Below are 19,303 nucleotides of genomic sequence, written 5' to 3' on the forward strand. Positions count from 1 at the left end.
GGCTCTATTCCTGAGGATAAAGATGACTTTAAGATCAAAGCCAAAGGCAATCTCCTCCCTAGCTTCCCAGAGAATCCTAGGATAAATCCCATCTGGCCCAGGGGACTTATCTATTTTAACACTTTCCAGAATTGCTAAAACCTCCTCCTTATGAACCTCAAGCCCTTCTAGTCTAGTAGCCTGAACCTCAGTATTCTCCTCAACAACATTGTCTTTTTCCTGTGTGAATTGACGAAAAATATTCATTTAACACCTCTCCTATCTCCTCGGACTCCAAGCACAACTTCCCACTACTGTCCTTGACTGGCCCTACTCTTACCCTAGTCATTCTTTTATTCCTGACATATCTATAGAAAGCTTTAGGGTTATCCTTGATCCTACCTGCCAAAGACTTCTCATGTCCCCTCCTGGCTCTTCTTAGCTCTCTCTTTACGTCCTTCCTAGCTAACTTGTAACTCTCGAGCACCCTAACTGAACCTTCATGTCTCATCTTTACATAATCATAGATGATCATAGAATTTACAGTGCAGAAGGAGGCCATTCGGCCCATCGAGTCTGCACCGGCTCTTGGAAAGAGCACCCTACCCAAGGTCAACACCTACACCCTACCCCATAACCCAGTAACCCACCCAACACTAAGGGCAATTTTGGACACTAAGGGCTATTTATCATGGCCAATCCACCTAGCCTGCACATCTTTGGACTGTGGGAGGAAACCGGAGCACCCGGAGGAAACCCACGCACACACGGGGAGGATGTGCAGACTCCGCACAGACAGTGACTCAAGCCGAAATTGAACCTGGGACCCTGGAGCTGTGAAGCAATTGTGCTATCCACAATGCTACCATGCTGCCCAGTAAGCCTCCTTCTTCCTCTTGACAAGTGTTTCGACTGCTTTAGTAAACCACGGTTCCCTTGCTCGACCACTTCCTCTCTGCCTGACAGGTACATACTTATCAAGGACACGCAGTAGCTGTTCCTTGAACAAGCTCCACATTTCCGTTGTGCCCATCCCCTGTAGTTTTCCTCTCCATCCGATGCATCCTAAGTCTTGCCTCATCGCATCATAATTGCCTTTCCCCCAGATATAACTCTTGCCCTGCGGTATATACCTATCCCTTTCCATCACTAAAGTAAACGTAATCGAATTGTGGTCACTATCACCAAAGTGCTCACCTACCTCCAAATCTAACACCTGTCCTGGTTCATTACCCAGTACCAAATCCAATATGGCCTCGCCTCTCGTTGGCCTATCTACATACTGTGTCAGGAAACCCTCCTGTACACATTGGACAAAAACAGACCCATCTAAAGTACTCGAACTATAGCGTTTCCAGTCAATATTTGGAAAGGCATGTCCGACTCCACAAGGCAGACCCGTTGGTGGAGAGGGTGCAGTTGCTCCATGCAAACCCCCAGTATGCCTACGTGGCGTACCCCGACGGCTGCCAGGATATTGTCTCCCTCAAGGACCTGGCACCAGCAGGTTCCACACACACACATACCTCTGGCCTGGCTCCACCCCCCCCCTCCCCAGGCGCTCCCAGCAGCAACCCCTCCAGTGTAGCCTCTGGGACACCTCCAATCAGCTATGGACCTGCTGGAGTGTTGCTGACATCTCCCTCTGAATGTCTTTGCTTCTCCCTAACGTCTCCATCATCTCCGGGTAATCCTGTACCAGAGGCTCAGCAACAGGCTGGGACCCAGCTGGGTCCTGGGATCCAGCAGACCTCCGACTGCTGTCTTGCCTGGGGGTTCCTGCCTCCACCTCATGTACATCAGCAGCTGTGTGGTGCTCAACAGATTGTGCCCCAGAAGCCTGACAAATGTTTCCCACCGAGGTGCGTGAATCTGCACTGGTGGAGGGTGGGGATGACAGCTGTGACGCATTGATCGTGTCTTCCTCAGAGCTCCAGAGCCCGTTCCCGGAAGGTGGTGAGGATTCTTAAGTCTGGCACCCCCACCGCTAATCTGGGCTCTCTGCCAAGGTTTTTGAGAGATCTTTTGCTGCAGAGACACAGAGAGGGAATCATTAGCCACACGCGTGGTTCATATTGGTGGGGGTTGGGGGGGGTGAAGGAAGGGTTGCGGGTGTTGAAGGGAGAGGGGGGGTGAACGGAGAGTTGAGGGCCGCATGAGAGGGGGTGGATGCTCGCGTGGGGGCAGAAAGGCCTTGTGTGGGGGGAGGGGAGGGGGTGGCATTGGTACCTACTCACCCATGCTGCACAGTGTAGGTCGTTCACCTTTTTATGGCACTGGAGGCCAGTCCTCCTGGTCACACTCCCCAAGCTTAATAATCTTTATTGTCATAAGTAGGCTTACATTAACACTGCAATGAAGTTACTGTGAAAAGACCCTAGTCGCCACATTCCAGCGCCTGTTCGGGTACACAGAGGGAGAATTCAGAATGTCCAAATTACCTAACAGCACGTCTTTTGGGAGGAAACCGGAGCACCCGGAGGAAACCCACGCAGATACGGGGAGAACGTGCAGACTCCACACAGACTGTAACCCAAGCCAGGAATCGAACCTGGGACCCTGGAGCTGTGAAGCAACAGTGCTAACTAACCACTCGGCTACCACTCTGCTGCTCCCAAATTGTATACAGCCTTTGTGAGATTGCACCCAAGGTATTGTGTACAGCTTTAGTCTCCTCACCTAAGGAAAAATATGCTTGCCATAGAGGGAGTATAACGAGATTCACCAGATTAATCCTTGGGGTGGCGGCATTGTCTTATGGGACGAGTTTGAGGAAACTGTGCCTGTATTCTCTGGAGTTTCGAAGAATGAGAGGTGATCTCATTGAAACTTACGAAATCCCTGCAGGGCGTGACAGGGTAGATGTAGATAGGATGGTTTCCCTGGCTGGTGAGTCTAGAACCAGGGAACACAGTCTCAGGATAAGGGAAGGCCATTTAAGCCTGAAATAAGGAAGTATTTTGTCACTCGGGGAGTGGTGAATCTTTGGAATTCTGCCCAGAGGGCTGTGGAAGCTCAAACATTAAACATGTTCAAAGATGAAATTCCTAAATTAATGTTTTTGAATGATATCAAGAGATATGGACATAATGAGGAAAATTGGTTTAGAGGTAGATGATTAGCCATGATTAAATTGAATGGCGGCAGGTCAAGCTCAAAGGACCCAATGGCCTACTCCTGTTCCTGTTTCTAGTTACTGACAGCTCTTCCATGGTCATCATAAAACACTCACACCAACAATAAGACATTACCATTTCACCTGTGGAAAACAGCATGCCATATGTAATGCCAGAAAACATCACTGAGTAATGAGGCAAGTTATAAATGCTTCCCACTAATTTTCCAAGCTTTGAAATAGAAGTTACTGATAAAGAAAGAGCACCACCTGGTGGAATGTGTTGTAAACTGTACTGTTACTTTTGTGAATACAAATTGGAAATGCGAATTGATAATAGTGCAGCAACTTTAACTGTGCCTCTGGGAATGTGTGAATGTTGGGTGCAATGGTCTATTTCCTTAAGAAATGAAACTTAAGAGTCAGGTGATCCATTTAGTGCTTGCTGACAGGGATATAAATATCTTGATATTGTAGGCAGTTCCTAAAGCTTACATAAACCATTACAGGCTAGATACTGGGCTGAATCTTCCCATCCCCACAAAGGCAGCTTTGGAGGCAGAGAGCTGTGAAAATTTCAATGAAAATGTTTTGGGCCAGCTCCATTACATGTTCCTACCTCTGTGGGCTTTTTCCAGAGGCGGTCTCTCAGCAGCTTCCCAACTGGCAATGGCAGCTAGCTAATTATTAGAGTACTTAGTAGGAAAATCAGTCCCTATTGTGGTAATGGATTGAAACTTTCCTGATTGTGCATGGGCCACTGCCATGTCAGGAGTTGGTAGGAGGTACGGTAGGGGAGGCAGTGGCATGGTGGTATTGTCGCTGGACTAGTAATCTAGAGACCCAGAGCCATGCTCTGGTGACCCAGTGACACCCACATCCTATGAACAAATGTTTTTTAAAGTGACCAGTAAGTTTGCAGATGACACTAAAATTGGTGTTGTGCTAAATATCGGGGAGGAAAGCCATAGATTAATCATCTGACAAATGGTCAAATGAGCAGAACAGTAGCAAATGGAATTTGACCCTGAAAAGTGTGAAGTGATGCATTTGAGGGGTTAACAAGGCAAGGAAATACAATGAACAATTAGATGCCAGGATATACAGAGGATCAGAGGGACCTTGGGGTGCATATCCATAGATCTGTGAAGACAGCAGGACAGGTAGATAAGGTGGTTAAGAAGGCAGATGGGATACTTGCCTTTATTAACTGAGGCATAGAGTATAAGAGCAGAGGGGTTATGATGATGCTATACAAAACGCTCATTAGGCCACAGCTAGAATACTGTGTGCAATTCTGGTCGCCATACTACAGGAAGCATGTGATTGCACTAGAGAGGGTGCAGAGGAGATTCAGCAGGATGTTACCTGGACTGAGCATTTCAACCATGGAGAGAGGCTCGTTAGCCTGGGGTTGTTTTCCTTACAGCAGAGAAGGCTGAGTAGGACCAGATCAAGGTGTACAAAATAATGAGGGACATAGATATGGTATATAGAAAGGAACCTTTCCCCTTAGTAGAGGGGTCAATAATCAGGGGGGCAGCGGTTTATCATAAGGGGCCGGACATTGAGAGGGGATTTGAGGAAAACGATTTTCACCCAGAGGGTGGTGGGAATCTGGAACTCACTGCCTGAGGCAGGAACCCTCAAAGCATCTAAGAAGCATTTAGATAAACACTTGAAATGCCATAGCCTACAAGGTTACCGACTAAGTGCTGGAAAATGGGATTACAATAGACAGGTGTTTGATGGCTGGCGCAGGCAGAATGAGCCTAGAAATGCAGTCATGTTGGCTTCACAGCAGACGATTCAAGAAACAAACATTTGAAACCTTTTATTAAATTGCAGTGCTCGAGTCTCTCCCAAGCAGAAATCATGTTACTGTAGTGCCATCATGGTCACTGATGCTTCTACCAATGTTGTACCTGCTGCAGTGGCAGTCACTGCCCTCTCCTGAAGGTGTTTCCATGGCACTGCTGCTCTGCTCCGTAACATCACCCACACTGTGAGGGGGGGGGGGCAGCGACCCAACCCACAGACCATGCTGAATGGACTTCTCAACACTGGAATCTGGCCTCCAACTCTAATTGAATGGGGTTCCCGGAGCAGGCCTCTTAATCAGTCGTCTCCAGGAAACTCACACTCGCCATACCACGACCTGGAATTGAGGCTGACATCAGAATCAAAGCCACTGGGAAAATCCAGCCCGTTGTTTTAATAAGATATGAAAAACAAACTTCAATAGCACAGCCACACCAGCAAGACTGTACTGAAAAATTTAAAAGTTCTCTTCCAGTAACATGGAATCTGAACACAAACTAATTGCATAAAGGCAATTATGGAAATGGAGATGTTACAGAGTAATAGGAGAACATAGCACGTAATACTGACATTTAACATCCAATAACCACAAAGAAATTAAGAAAATAATTCACAATACATTTTAGGGAAAACTAAACTTTCAGTATGTTCGTTATTACAACAGATTAGGAGATTATTCATGAGCTCTGTTTTATAATTGAATTTAACAACAGCAAAATAAATATATCTTGATATACAGGTAATAGACAAGGTCTTCATATAAAGTAGCACTTTTGTGGTCCAAATAACCCAATTGAGTTGCTGGATTGTGACTCAGAGTTAATGGAACTTTAAATTCCCTGTTAAGATTTAAAATATTCAGTTAACTGCTGCCATATAAGCATAAAAATTACTATTTTTATAAGCATTGTTTCTTCTTTAGAATTTTTTTACAATTACAACGCATGCTCTTTGATCTACAATTTGTTTTTGTTCAGTGCAAGATGACCAACATTGCAGTATTATAATGAAATGCGACTGGAAATAATCATATTGGGTACCCCTTTAAAGTACAAAACAGCCTCTTGCGGATTTGAAGTAACATATATGAGCACAGCAGACGTATTTTCTACCCACTTTTCACTTAGAAATGCAGCGTAAAAGGCAATGATATCATATTCCACTAATCATTTGTGCAATTGAGCAAATTGAGACCTTTAACTATGGGAACATTCTGTGATTCTTCTTCAGCCAGAAAAATAAATCACTGAATGAATCAGTGGCGTGTCACAAAAGATTTGGAAGGATATCTGGAAGAAGATGGCTGTTTATTCAACAATTTACTTACCTAAGTCAGGAATAATAATATGCAAGCACAAATAGTCACAAAAGAAAGCCAACTATGCTAAACTTCTCGGGGAATATATTCAATAGTCCTTGAAACAGGCATACGGATTGAGATGTGTGGTTAACCTGTGCTTGATGGCAAGTAAAGTGGGCAGCTTGTCAACTTTGTGCTGTTGCTTCAAATGATTTCAGTGCTTAGCTAGTGAGAACCATGTTGTTGACTGGTTGGATGGCTGAGCAGGGGGCCACTATTGTAATTAGCTAGCACCAGTTAAAGCTAGCCTGCATCTCTTAAATGGGAGGTATATTGTGGCTTGATCGGGTGCTGGCAGTTGTGCAGGAAGTGAATTTGATCTTTGAAGCATTGAATAATGGCAGTTTGTCGGATAGAGTAGGCTCCAAGGTTTTCAGACGCCGGATGAATTGGTGAAGGAGATGAAATATAACAATCATATCTGGTATCCACCGGCACCTCTAAACGGCACTCAGAAGGTAGAGAGCCTTGGATGTCGATGCCAGGACTCATCCAAAGAACAAGGATGCAGTGATAGAAGCTTAATGACCTCCTAGGAGTGATCAGGACAGAGAACAGCTCTTCAAATGCGAAGAGCTATCAACTACATTATTAGCTTCAGACTCACAACATCTACCAACAATCTCTATCGATCAGGACCAAACATTTATACGCTCCACCACATCCTCACACACTTACCACTATTTTAATCCTGCACCCATATCTCACAGTTTGCATACACTGGCAACTGTCCAGATATGGCAGTCACACCACTCAAACAGATTGCATGACACTCACTGACACGCTTTCCTCTTTCCTGCAGGGTAAGATGATGTACAATTGGTGGCAGAAGCAGAACTAACTAGAGGGAGATAGGTGTGCCTAATGGAGGAGACACTGTTCACAAATAATGAGGCAGCTGCTGCTGAGGCCATCGCCAGCAGAGGAATTGAAAACATCAAAGATAATGGTACCCTCATAACTAATTCTCCTTCACACATCCCACCTCCCACTCACTTCACATTCTCTTCTGATTTACCAACTGGAGATAGTGTAACCATGCATCTCTTATTTTCTCCCTCCCTATCTCATAACCAGACCATAAACTTACCCCTCCGCCTTTGTTTTTTCAGAGACACAAGAAGTGCAATCTGGTCAGAGTAACAACACCAAGAAGACAGCGATACCCCATGCGAAGATGGGAAAAAGGGTAGTGCAAGCACCAGCTTGCCGGAAGTCACACATGCGTTCTGGTCAAAAGTCAGATCAGCAGTTTAATGGGCAGCCTACAGAGGAACACTGATGGCTCTGCACAACAAAATGTTTCATGCATTAGAAAGCCTGCCAGAATGTCTGTGGTCAATGTCAACGAGTCACGGAGGAGTCCATCACCAACTTGGCACAGGGCTTTGCATATAGCTTGGAGCTCCTCTATTCCAATCTAGAAGTGGTGGCAAATTCCACCAACATATGTGTGGACCCAATCATCATGCAAGTATCTAATGGTCGATGCCTCAGCTTCCATTGCAATGCAAGCAGCTTCCACCAGAAGTCTGAGTGCTGAGAGAACCTCAAACTGCTGTCATGTAAAGCTCAACTGCTGATATCATGGTTGTGGATTACAGTGTGCACAGGAGCTTGAATAGTCTCACAGCAGTCTAGTAATTTGTACTCCCAAGAGGTTACTAGCATTGCTGTCCAAGAGGAGTGGCAATGGCTCCATGGAGTAAGAACCTGTTGTCCTCCCACCCCTGCCACTCCTCCAGTGCCCTTGCAGTTGCTTGTTATCCAACCAGCCCAGGCTGCTGCCAACCATGTTGAGATTGGGCAGTCTGCAGACAGGCCATTTAGGTACAGAACTATTCAGGGTCACCCTACAAGATCATCTGCAGTGCTCCTCCATTGAAAGTCAGCAACCTTCCACCAGCCATGCTGTAGCCACTGGTGTAGCCACTGGTGTAGCACTGAGTAGGTGGTTTAGGACAGGCAAAAGCATATGAAAGATAGTCACTCAGGTAATACACAAAGGTGATTAGTTGATTTGTGTATACAATATGCAATAATATCATTTATAAATTTAGTTTGGAATGTTTATATTGTGGTGACTTTTATTTTTGCATTGTGGCCAATCGGATACTGTGATAGTTACAAAGGTAAGGTGATAGTTGTGCTCCTCGAATCCTGGCCCCTTGTGCATTGCCAACTATAACTGCTCCATCATTGATGGTTGTGCCTTCAATTGCCTTGGCTCCAAACCCTGGAATTCCCTCTTTATATTGCCTCTCTAGCTTGCTTTCCTCTTTAAAACCTACCTCTTTGACCAAACTTTTGGTCATCTGACCTAATATATCTTTATGTGGCTCAGTCTCATCCTCTGTTTCATAATGTTCCTGTGAAGTTTCATTACATTGAAGGTTCTAAATAAATGCAGGCTGTTGTTGTGGTGTGGTACTGTTGGTGAATCGGGAATTGGGGTTGTAGTTATTGGGATCACACATGGATGAGCTCTTCATAGCTAGAAAGGAGCTGTCTAGGTTGCTTCCTCTGTTCCTTTTATGCTTCTTCATGCTCCTGCCAGTGAGCTTGCTTGTTGCTGGCAATGGTTGTCCCTTCATGAAGATGAAATTGTGCAGCATGAAGCTGACAATTATGAATCAATCTTAACACTCACTCTGTGAATTACCTCAAGTGGTTCTCCAGAGCAGCCCAGGCAGCAGAACTATTTTCTTTTTTATATTCATTCAAGGGATGTGGACTTCACGGGCTAGGCCAGAATTTATTGCCCATCCTTAATTGCCTTTGAGAAGGTGGACCTAATCTTCTGTTCCCTAAATTGTCGGAGACTGGATGTACGACCCAAGATACGTGTCAGAAACCTATAGAAGTCCTGCCATGCTGACCTCTGCTGGAATTGCCCGGTAAGTTTCAACTTCCAATGGGTAATTCCTCCCCTCCCTGGGACCCTCTGCAAATGTGTCACATGCAGCTAAAGTCGGAGACTTCTGATAATTCCGATTTACTTACTGTGATATCCATCACAGGACTTGAGGGGTGGGAATGATTATCTTCTCCGTGGTTCTCGCGGAGTATGAGCTCCACTGCTGAGAGAGACCCAGTAGGGATCTACCGGATAGTGTATATACCATTGTCATAAATAAATCAAAGTTCTTCATTTTACTCGGTGTGGACTCCCCGTGTTCTTATTAAACTTACCTGAATAGTTACCCAGGAAATATTAAAGAGAAAAAGAATCCTAGTCTAACTCCTGAGTGTCTGAATCAGTCTTACTGACCCCCCGCCCGACTCTCCTATCGACTCCCCAACTATACCCCTGACATCCTGACTGCACTCCTACTCTCCGATTACCCCCGACCCCCTGGCTACCCCTGACCTGATCATCCCTCCTGACACACTACCTCCCTGACCACCTGTCAAATCCTGAACCGACCTGCATACCCCCACCACCTGATCACCCCTCCCAATATGCTAACCCCTGACAACCTGACTACACCCATGACCTGACTACCCCTCCCGACCAACCACCCCGACTCACTGACCCACTCAATCACTCACCCACCCACCCACTCACCAACCTACTTAACTTTCCCACCTGCTACCATACCCACTTACCACCTCGCCCACCTACTACCTCACCCACCTACCACTTCACCACCCTACCTTATCCACTTACAAATATATGAGCATACAAATGTTCCACCATTCAATAAGATTACGGCTGATCTGATTGGCCTCAACTCCACATTCCCATCTATTCTGATCTTTTGATAGTGAGGAATCGACCTAGTTTGGCCTTAAATTATCAATGACCATGCCCCCACTGCCCCTGGGAAGAGAGTTAGTTCTAAAGATTTATGACCCTCTGAGAGAAAATGTTTCTCCTCATCTCCATTTTAAATGGAAGATCCCTTACTATTAAACTGTGTCCCCTAGTTCTAGTCCCTCCTCTCTCACAAGGGGAGCCATATCCTTTCAGAATCCACCCTGCCAAGTATTTTATATGTTTCTTCTAAATTCCAATAGATATAGGCCCAGCCTGTCCAACATTTCCTCATAAGGTAGCCCCCCATCCCAGATATCAGTCTCCTGAACCTCAGCCATGTATACACCCCACAACCCTACTCATTTGTTCATTCATCCACCTATTTAGCCATTCACTAACATTCACACTGGACAGTTAAACTGAACTGCCCTATGGCAGCTCGTGACGTATAGATGGGAGTGTCTTGCCTTTCCCCTGAATTTACAGCACTCTGATGGAGGTCTCAGAGGGATGCTGCGGCCCCCCATTTCTGGTAAAACTAAGTTCAGAAGACTTGGCAAGAAAAGTGAAGCCGTGTCGATGGGGGGTAAATTTGAGCAGAGTGGAAATCCAATTATGGCAGCTGCTCCTCAGAAACTCCGGGCATTGTTTCACTAGACCAATGGTCTGAGGAACCACATTTTATGTGGCAGCACGGCGTTCATTATATCCAATATACATACAGTGCGTTTGTGTGAGAGTTGTGCATTGGAGTCATCAGCCACATCATCGACAGGTAGTTCTTGTTTTCAGTAACCGCACTTTGCTTTGTTGTGGTGGTTCAAATGCAGCTGGTACAGTGGACTGCTGCAGAATGAAGGCACAATGCCTCCTGCCAGGATACCAGGCACTGATCTGCATGATTCTCTGCCTTTGATCACACATCAGTTAATGTTGAGGAAGTGTAATTATTTGGTTCCAGTATAGGGCAGAGATCATAGAATCATAGAATTTACAGTGCAGAAGGAGGCCATTTGGCCCATCGAGTCTGCATTGGCCCTTGGGAAGAGCACCCTACTTAAGCCCACGCCTCCACCCTATCCCCATAACCCAGCAACACCACCCAACCTTTTTTGGACACTAAGGGCAATTTAGCATAGCCAATCCACCTAACCTGCACATCTTTGGACAGTGGGAGGAAACCTACGCAGGCACGGGGGAACGTGTAGACTCCACACAGACAGTGACCCAAGCCAGGAATCAAATCTGGGACCCTGGAGCTGTGAAGCAACTGTGCTACCATTGTGCTACCATGCCTGCAAAGCAACGTGTAACACCTTGGGGAAGCCTAATGAAGCAGAGTATTAGTGACCTACCCTGTGCAATGGGGACAGATAACTGCAATATACTGCAAATATCTCCAGCTCCAGCCCGGTAACAACGAGTTGCATCAACGTTTATTGCCGCATTCACACCAATGGCAATGCAATCCTTGCCCGAATCTGGATTTGCAGTTATGGCTGTCGCAGGTGGCATATTTCAGTGAGGATATCCTTACTGAAGGGCAAACACTGCATACGTTATTCCTCATGAGTTTCAGGTAGGATAATTTGTTCCCTGAACACCCAGGGCAAATATGGTCCCCTGCATAGTGTTCATCTCCCCATCCTCTTCCTCCCTCTTACAGTAGTTTGTCCTGCTGTGCATGGCCTCTGTTCATTCTCCAAGTCATGCTGTATTTCAAAGGGAATAGCTATCATTGCTTTGCGCAGAAGCCTTGAAGTCAACAAAATTTCCTTCAGCATCTGGCACACAACTCCATGTCGACTTTAGTAACTTGCAACAACTGTACAAAGCACCAAACACTTATGGAGTTTAAACAACAGCCAAAATAAATCAACCAGCAACTAATCTGTAAGCAGTTGATGATCCCTTTAAATAGTGCAGGGGCAAGGTGGGGGGTGGGAGTGGGCTCTTCCTGCTGCTGAACACATGTTTTAAGTTGATTGGCATTATCATCTACCTGCACTGCATACTTGCAGTAGCCATTCACTGTACATACACAAAAATCCTCACCATACAGCATCCAGTGAGGCTCACCCCAAAGTATACATGTTCATCATAGATGGCATTTCGGTCAAGAAATGGCATCTCCAGTGCCCAAGCAATGGACATCACGGATTCCCAATTCCACACCACTGATCTTTATTTGATTCTTCATGAAAAACAGTGTAAAAAGTTAACTTCTACAGTGCTAAAATATCATAACCAGAGACTAACATTTAAAAAATACATCATTCTGAAATGAATGAGTAGATTCATATACTAAGCACTTGTGAACCTTTGTATCAGGAAGGATCCCAAAAGGCTGTTCATATGGCGAATTATGAAGATGATGCAAAGTTGAAGAAGGAAGAAGGGCTTGTAGTTATATAGCACCTTTCATAACTTCAGGTGTTCCATAGCACGTTACAACCAATGAAGTAATCTTTATTAGTGTCACAAGTAGGCTTACATTAACACTGAAATGATGTTACTGTGAAAATCCCCGAGTTGCCACATTCTGGCGCCTGTTCGGGTACACAGAGGGAGAATTCAGAATGTCCAATTCACCTAACAAGCACATCTTTCACCTCTGAACTGCAGTTATTGTTGTAAGATAGAAACCATGGCAGGCAATTTGTACACAGCAGAAATAAAAACGCATAAATGATAATGTGATTTAGATTTGTCCATCAAGTTCAATCTATCTAGAGTTCATTCATGATTTTCTACCTGAGACAGCTGACTCAAAACCAGAATTCTCTCGATCCACAATATATGTGGGTCTTGGGTCATTGGAATTTGAGCAAGCTGTGGATGAAGCCCAGCAGCTAGACAGGACACTTACTCCTTGCATTAAGGATTGCTGAAGAGCAGTAGTAGTCTGATGTTTCACACTGTACCCACAGTGAGAGAAAAAGACTAGCACACCTATTTGGGATTCAACGGAAATTGAACAGTTGAGATTGAAACACCTCATCCGAATTATGCAAAATATTGATGTTTCAGTGCTCAGGATGCAGCAAAACTACAGAAGGTGGAATAAATAATAGATAAAAGGGAACACAAGTGTAGGTGATAGTATGAGTAAGCAGTAAAAATCAAAATCGAATGAAGGTTTTTAAAGGGAACAACTACTGTACTTATTCAAAGGCATCAAGTATTAGTGCCTGGCGCACCAGTCTTCCTTGGTGGATTGTTGGTTCTTCAACTGGTTCTTCATCATCACTCTCAGCCTCTTGCTCTGCCATAGATTCTTCATTCTGCTCTTCCTCCATGGTGAGGCCTCTTTGGAGAGCAAAGTTGTGCAGGATACAACAGGCAATGATCATTCTTGAGACCTTGTGGGGACTATACTGTAGGGCACCCCTTGAACGGTCTAGGCATTGAAAGCGCTGCTTCAGAATCCCAATTGTATGTCCAACAGTAATCAAGGTTTTTGAATGTGCCTCATTGTATCTATGCTCTGCTTCTGTTCGTGGGTATCTCAAAGGTGTCATTAGCCATGGTTGGAGAGGATACTCTTTGTCACCCAACAGCCAACCTTCCAGGTTTCTTTCTCCTTCAAATAATGCTGGCACTGAGGATTGCCTTAAAATAAAGGCACTCTGTGAGCTTCCTGGAAAGTGGGCATTGACCTGCATAATTCTGTGCTGGTGGTCACAAACCAACTGCACATTGATAGAGTAAAAGCCCTTGTGATTCATATAGGCCATTGCATCATGCACGGGTGCCCGAATGGCAACCCGCATGCAGTCAATGACGCCCTGTACTCTTGGAAAGCCAGCAAATCTGTAGAAATGTGATGCCCTTTGCTGCTGATGCTGTTGATCTATTGGAAAAGAAATGAAATTGTCAGCCCGGCAGAATAAGGCATCTGTCACCTCTGTGATGGATCTGTGTACAGCAAACTGGCTGACACTGCATATATTACCAGTGCTTGCCTGAAATGACCCTAAAGCATAGAAGTTCAGGGCTGTTGTGACTTTCACAGCCACTGGCAGTGCTGTACTGATAGTAGATTGTGTTTGCAGGTCTCCATTCAATAGATGGCACAATTCTGTCACAGCCTCCCGACTAAGCCTGAGCCTCTGAAGGCACTGTTCCTCAGTCATTCCCAGGTAGCTTTGTCTGGGACGATACACCCGATGGGTTGGGTACCGACGGGATCTGACCGTCCGCCTTCTGTGCCATCTTACATCACGGGCAGCCCTCTCCTGTTCCTCCTGGTCCTCCTCAGCTAGGTGCAGTGCAAGTGATGCGCTGAATCCAATTCCCATGATCTCCAATACTGTCAAAATGGTTTCTGTTCAACTCTCATCAATTCTGACTAAACCAGAGTTGGCTGCAACAACTAATGCTGCACCAGCCATAAATGATCATACCAAACACCCAGCATATGCAAAATGAACATATTGCAAAATGGTTCCCAGTTGAATTAAAACAGTGATTATGTCAACATTAACAAGTTCAGTAAGATCACTGAAACAACTCAATAATATGATGCCTATCAGACACTTCCTGCCAAGAATAATCTTTTAGCACATTTTTTAGCCAGGTAAAATAGGCACTCAACACCACTCTTGAAATTACTTGCTACTAACACACCAATAGTGCAGGCATTAGCAGTAGCGCCAACAGCAATCTCCAGGCTACAATCGTACTGTAGTTTACAAAGTTAGTGTTTATATATGTGTGATCAAATTCCGACATATGTAATTCTGATGCAAATATATTTCTATATGGAGATCTTTATAAAGCTTCAAATTATGTCTTTACTCAGCAAAGCTTTTGCAGATTTGAAAATGTGCTGTTATACAGTTTTCCATCTAATTTTCTTGCATTTATATGGGTGTATGGGTGTATACTATTCACAAGTATGTTAATAGTTGAATCTGCAAAATGCCACTTCACATGAGATTAAACAGATACCTCATTCTGACATTATTTTCTAACAAACTGTATAAATACCACACTCTATTGCCATTGAGTTTCATGTATGGCTTTTTTGTCTAATCAAGATAGGTCAGTAAGATAAGAGATGTAGTTAACTCCATTTTGAAAGCATTTATTGTATCCCAGGGCTATATTCCTGGACAGTTAAGTATCCAGGTAATCACGACATTCAAGTAGTGCCAAGTCCATTTGATGAAGTGAAGGGTGATTTTGAATCCAACATTCCCAGGAGTTTTGTTTCCACCAGCAGAACCTTTACCTCATAAGATTTCAGGAGTCCGTGGCAGATGTAGCTGATATCATACAGGCTGCCATTGATGTGTTCTAAATCTCAGCAGACTGTTAACCCTGCCAGGAGAGAAAAAATAACAAGTGAAGAGGACATTCACTAGAATGCATAATTCTGCCATATTATGTTAACTCAGTATTATTAGAATTAAGCAGTTCTTCCTTGATGATTTTCTCTGCCTGGTTGATTCTCTGTAACTACAAAGCTGAGAAAATAAATATTTGCATTAAAAGCTTCCATCTGACCAAGGAGATTTCAAGCCAATCCACATCCAACAACCTGCTCCGAAAACTCTGTTCACATTTCAAATGCTGTGAAAAATTGCTGAAACAACTTTATAAAACAAACAATGGCATTCTAAATAAAACAGCCCACATCATTCTCCTGGAAAAGTCAATTCACCCTATCTTCCAATGTTAACAGATCCTTTAAAAAAATCCAGGATCTAATCCGTACCTTTGCCAAAACTAATCTGTACTTCCTTGGGCCATACCCTAACTATGTACCAAGTTTCATTGAAATCTGTCCATTTGTTATTGACATATTGTTATGGGCCAAATGTTCTGAGGAGTGGCAATCAACATCGGATTGAAGTGACATTTTTTACTCTAAGGAGGAGCTCAGCATTTCTGGCCTGGACTTCTGAACTGAACCGTTTCAGATCTGTGGAGTGCGGCAGTTCTGGATGCCCTTTCTCATCCTGCAGTATCGTAGGTGGAAGCCAAACCTTGCTCCCTTTTCATGGCAACGGCTGTTGTATTCCCAGATGTAGAGTGGCATGGTAGCACAGTAGTTAGCACTGCTGCCTCCGGCTTTGGATGACTGTCTGCATGGAGCTTGCACTTTCTCCCCGAGTCTGCGTTGGTTTACTCCGGGTGCTCTGGTTCCCTCCCACAGTCCTATGATGTGCAGGTTAGGTGGATTGGCCATTCTAAATTATGCAGATTAGATGGAGGTTACGGAGATAGGGTAGTGGAGTGGGCCTAGGTGGGGTTCCCTTTCTAGGCTCATTGCAGACACAATGGGACAAATGGCCTCCTTCTGCACTGTAGGAATTTTATGATAAGTCCCAAAACTACTTTGAAAGCTACATAGAGAAGATAAGTAGGTGAGGGAGTAAGGCGGGAGGTGGGTGGGTGAGGGGATAATAATAATAACCTTTATTAGTATCACAAGTAGGCTTACATTAACACTACAATGAAGTTACTGTGAAAATTCCCTAGTCGCCACAGTCCGGCGCATGTTTGGGCACACTGAGGGATATTCAGAATGTCCAATTTACCGAACAAGTACGCCTTATAGGACTTGTGGGAGGAAGCCCGAGCACCCGTAAGAAACACACGCAGACACAGGGAGAACATGCAGATTCCACACAGACAGTGACCCAATCCAGGAATCGAACCCGTGCCCCTGGTGCTATGAAACAACTGTGCTAACCATTGTGCTACCATGTCGCCCAAACAATGGCAAATGAATGGATGAAGGGGTAGGGTGGGTTGATGTTCAGTGGGGTATAGGGCAGCCTTTGACTAGGAGCCCCAGGCACGAAAGCCAAGAGCATCTGGACAGTCAGAGTGGGTGAATGAGCAGTGTGCCTGTAGCTCAGCTGACACCACTAGAGTAGCACATTGGGGTAATAGGAAAGGAAGACAAAGACTTTCTAGCTTCACAAGGGAAACACTTGGATATTTAAAAATTAAATTACAGTTTTGTTATCAATGTTTTTGAAGTATAAACTTTAGATCAAAGTTTCACTGTCCAGACACACCTTGTTGCTTGCCAGCCTTCAGCAAAGTGCAATGACAAGAGTAGAAGAGGACAAGAAATGGATATTAGAGAGGGGGATGGATCATTGACTGTGGGGCTGCTTTGTGCTGGGGTCTGAGGGCTAGGCATTCAGGATTGAGATGCCAGGTGTCTGCATTACCTCAGATCATCTGAAGTGTGCCCTAATGACTCTGTCCCATACATCCTTGGCAGCTTAGTTTGCAGTTGCAGTTACTCTGTCCACATAAGGCCCTTCGGTCTCCTCCTCCTCTGAAAATACAGAATGGTCCTCACCTTCCACTTCCTGTAGCTCCAGTAAACTCGGCTGCATTACGTTGTGCAAGGTGCAGCAGAACACCCTTCGGTACAGAAGGGCTCCCTAATCCAGGCATTTGAGTCACATTTTATTTTATTATTTCCCGGAATGTGGGCATGCTCACAAGGCCAGTATTTATTTCCCATCTCTAATTGCCTTTGAGAAGCTGGTGTTGAGACATCTATTGAACTGTTGCAATCCATGTAGTGCCGGTCCACCCGCATGGAGACATGTGGGGGAGGGTCTGCAGAGCAGACCGGGGCCACCATGTGGCATGGGTGAAGCTGATTGGGCATGGGGGTACGCACCATGCTAATATATATATTTTTCATTCATTTACAGGATGTAGGTGTCGCTGGCTAGGCCAGCATTTATTGCCCTTCAGAAGGTGGTGGTGAGTTGCCTTCTTGAACCACTGCAGTCCCTGAGGTGTAGGTACACACATTGTGTTGTTAGGGAGGGAGCTGCAGGATTTTGCCAGCGACAGTGAAGGATTGACGATATAGTTCCAAGTCGGGGTGGTGAGCGAGCTCATCATAGAATTTACAGTGCAGGAGGAGGCCATGCGGCCCATCGAGTCTGCACCGGCTCTTGGAAAGAGCACCTTATTTAAGCCCACACCTCCGCCCTATCCCTGTAACCCTGCAACCCCATCTAACCTAAGGTCAATTTAGCATGGCCAATCCACCTACCATGCACATCTTTGGACCGTGGGAGGAAACTGGAGCACCCGGAGGAAACTCACGCAGACACGGGGAGAAGGTGCAGACTCCGCACAGACAGCGACCCAAGCGGGAATCGAACCTGGGACCCTGGCGCTGTGAAGCCATAGTGCTAACCACTATGCTACCATGCTGCCCAGGTGGTGGGGTTCCCAGGAATCTGCTACTCTTGTCCTTCTAGATGGTAGTGGTCGTGGGTTTGGAAGGTGCTGTCTAAGGAACCTTGGTGAGTTACTGCTGTGCATCTTGTAGATGGCACACATGGCTGCCATTGTTCATCGGTGGTGGAGGGTGTGAATGTTTGTGGAAGGAGAAGCAATCAAGCGGGCTGCTTTGTCCTGGGTGGTGTCGAGCTTCTTGAGTGTTGTTGGCGCTGCACTCATCCAGGCAAGTGGAGAGTATTCCATTAAACTCCTGACTTGTGTCTTGTAGATGGTGGACAGGCTTTCGGGGGTCAGGAGGTGAGTTACTCACCATAGGATTCCTAGCCTTTGACCTGCCCTGGTAGCCACAGTATTAATATGGCTAGTCCAGTTCAGTTTCTGATCAATGGTAACCCCCGGGATATTGATTGTGGAGATTCAGTGATGGTAATGCTGTTGAATATCAAGGGGTGGTGGTGGTTAGATCCTCTCTTGTAGGAGATGGTCATTGCCTGGTACTTGTTTGGCGTGAATGTAACTTGCCACTTGTCAGCCCAAGCCTCGATATTATCCAGGTCTTGCTGCTTTTGGACATGGACTGCTTCATTATCTGAGGAGTCGCGAATGATGCTGAAATTTGTGCAGTCATCTGCAAACATCCCCACTTCTGATCTTATGATGGAAGGGAGGTCATTGCTGAAGCAGCTAAAGGTGGTTGGGCCTAGGATACTACCCTGAGGAACTGCTGCAGTGATGTCCTGGAGCTGAGATGATTGACCTCCAACCACCACAACCATCTTCCTTTGTGCCAGGAATGACTCCAACCAGCAGAGAGTTTTCCCCCTGATTCCGATTGACTCCAGTTTGACTCGGACTCCTTGGTGCCATACTCAATCAAATGCTGCCTTGATGTCAAGGGCAGTCACTCTCATCTCACCTCCAGCATTCATCTCTTTTGCCAACCAAGGCTGTAATGAGGTCAAAAACTGAGTGACCCTGGCGGAACCCAACTGAACATCTGTGAGCAAGTTATTGCTGAGTAAGTGCCGCTTGA

General features: G+C 45.3%; 1 pseudogene; it reads right to left on the reverse strand.

Moving 5' to 3' along the window:
* Positions 1-12,202: 12,202 nt before the first annotated feature.
* Positions 12,203-19,303, reverse strand: part of LOC140409001 (putative nuclease HARBI1 pseudogene) — a 378,119-nt pseudogene continuing 371,018 nt past the window's right edge.

The sequence above is a fragment of the Scyliorhinus torazame genome, chromosome 3, assembly GCF_047496885.1.
Source record: "Scyliorhinus torazame isolate Kashiwa2021f chromosome 3, sScyTor2.1, whole genome shotgun sequence".
In the NCBI taxonomy this organism is placed as follows: domain Eukaryota; kingdom Metazoa; phylum Chordata; class Chondrichthyes; order Carcharhiniformes; family Scyliorhinidae; genus Scyliorhinus; species Scyliorhinus torazame.